This window comes from Halyomorpha halys, unplaced genomic scaffold, assembly GCF_000696795.3.
Source record: "Halyomorpha halys isolate HHAL.00 unplaced genomic scaffold, Hhal_1.1 Scaffold1395.1, whole genome shotgun sequence".
Classification (NCBI taxonomy): domain Eukaryota; kingdom Metazoa; phylum Arthropoda; class Insecta; order Hemiptera; family Pentatomidae; genus Halyomorpha; species Halyomorpha halys.
In genome coordinates, this window is record NW_027111868.1 from 93582 (window position 1) to 96412 (window position 2831).

The following is a 2831-nucleotide window of genomic DNA, read 5'->3' on the forward strand; positions in this document are numbered from 1 at the left end:
ACATGAAATTTGCTAAAATAAATTGATTTATAGTTGTTCGGACAAATTTTCATTTGCCAAATTTATATTCATATGTGAATATCATAAAAACTACTACCATTACGAAGATAAGCGTCATAAACTACTTTATAGTAAGTTAAATTTCCTTTATTTTGAGTGTTGGCAGACATATGTGCATCTTATGAATCTAGAGATATTTTTTCAAAAATCCAACATTTTATACGAACAACTAGAAATTAACATTTTGTGAGTTTATTTTGTAAATTATCATAAACACTACTATTCTTACTAAGATAAACATAATTAACTATTTTGTAGTAAATTTTTAATAGTTTTAATTTGAGCGCTGGCAGACATCTGTACGTCCAATGGTTTCTGAAATGAAGTTTTTCATAAATCAAGCTTATTGTCCGAACAACTATAAATCAATTTATTTTAGCAAATATCATGAAAACTACTATTCCTACGATGGTAAAGGTCATAAGCTTCTTTATAGTCCATTAAACCAGCTTTAATTTGAGTGCTAATAGACATCTATACGGCACATAGTTCCTGAGATATGCGCTACACCTCACAGATAATTCCTGAATCCGCCACTGGCTATTGCATGTCGTATGTCTATTTTGCAACTTCCAGTGACTTTGCTTCAAATTTCATTATTTTCAATTTTACATAGTGAAAACTGAAAATAAAAAGGGCTTACATGCAAAGAAATGTATCTCATTGATACTAAACAATAACCAGGTAAAGTTTTTATTATTAGTAAAATTGAATAATATTTATTTATAACTTGAATAGTAATCCACTTTGTATAAACAACTGTAAAAGAGTAAATAATAACTGAGCGAATAATGTTATAAGTACTTGTGAAGCTTGGAGAATACATCTTCAAATTACAGGATTTACCAATGAGTCATGATTCTTCTAAGTATTAATCGCATTTCCTGCACATCATTATTTCCTGTGTAGAAAGAAGCTGTAGCAAATATATCTTGTATGTTGAGAAGATGGTCGGGGGGGGGGGGGTGCGGTCAGCAAATAAACTAAAAATTATTTGGAAGATCGATGATTGACCATGAGTGATAATAAATGGAAATGGTCCGGGTGCGGTCAAATAAAAACCCAAATAGTAATAACTATTTTAATTGAGCCAACGTTTCGCCCCACGCTGCAGGGCTCCGTCAGGACTAAAAAAGATACAAACATTTAACATAAGTAAAAAAGTAAACGAAAAGTTAAAAGGGTATGCAATGAAAAGAGAAATTAAATTAAATAAGAAAAATAAAAGGTTATGGGCAATAAATGAAAACGTAAATAATAACAGATAAAAAGGATTTTGAATTGAAAATTCGTATTAAATTTATTTTTCAACTAACCACATGGTGGTTGTCTAATCAATAATATTACCGAAACAGTGGAAAGTAAATATTTTATACTATCCAAAGGAAAATAGTAAGTATCTGTTTTTAATTTTTCGCTGTTAAATGAGTAGAGATAAACTATTCACAGACATACAAACCATTTGTGAAACTAGTTTTTTTGGAGTCGGACCTCAAAACACGTATTTCGAAACTGTCGAAAACTCAAATTCAAAATTTTACGATCCCAATACATTCCCTTACTATATAATCCATCTATATATAAGAGAAAGTAAAAAATCTATTTATTGAATATTTGAAATTCATTATATGATATACTTATGTTTATGGGTTCACATTAAACATCATATTCTTCAAAAAAACAAAAAAACTCTTCATTACTTCTTTATTTATTTACTGGTGATGTTAAGGACATTTTTCCATCGTCTGGTCCAACCTTAAATAATCCCATATTCCTCATCATCCCTTCGAAGGATTTGTCATAATTTAAAAAAATGTCATTCATTCCTCCTATTTGTAGATAGACCATTTCAGAGATTTACAAGTTAACAACTACAAATAGGATGGATGAATGACATATTTTTAAAATCAAGACAAACCCCTTAAAGAAACGATAAGAAACGTGATTAAGAATTGGATCAGATGATGGACAAATATCCGAAACGAATTATTTTTTTTAAAAGAATATAAAAAATATATATGCTGAATAAAGTGTTTCAGAAGGAAATGTCAGTAACGAAGGGAGCGATAGTTTATCAAATTGTAGTTCAGTAACACCAACCTTACCTTCCTATCTCATTCAGTTGCCAAGAAAGATATATTTTTAATGTTTTCCCAAGTAAACAAATTTCTAATTAAATTCAAACTCTCTAACGTAACTGAAGAATCCCCTAGGTTATTGTCAATTTTCGGAATACAGGAATAATTTCCAGCAAGATAGCAACCAATTCGTAACATCGTTAGGCCATCGTAGCAGCAAATGCAAAGTGGACAAGAAAAACTGAATAATTTTTCGAAAAAAGTCGGTGGAATCTCATGCTATGAATTTTCGAAGTATGATCTTAAGTATTCTTATAAATGTTGCTTTATTTCATCAACTTGCAAGCGATATATCCAACTTTGTACAGCCAGTTTAATTTTGAAGAGATATTGAGATTGGATGATCAAAAAAACATTAGATATCTACTACACTACGAGTGGCTAATATTATATTCCTTCCAGATTTGCTATATCTTGCCCATATTTCTAAATTGGATCGCTACTCTAAACTTAGTGTTATTTTTTTTAATTTTATTTAAAAACAAATTTGATCCTTTTTTCTCAACTTTATTCTTTTCAAATCCTTCCAATTTTTCGACCCTCAGGTCATTTTCAAGGATACCTACAAACAGCTCCTTTTAATTATTTTTATAACAATTTCATTATTTCCTTCACTTACATACTGATTTCTTT

The 2831-nt window shown here is 29.7% G+C and overlaps 1 protein-coding gene across 1 annotated transcript in view; it reads left to right on the forward strand.

Annotated features, from left to right (window-relative positions):
* The window catches only part of LOC106689565 (glutathione S-transferase), a 21160-nt gene that overhangs the window by 15969 nt on the left and 2360 nt on the right, over positions 1–2831 (forward strand). The window lies entirely within an intron of this gene.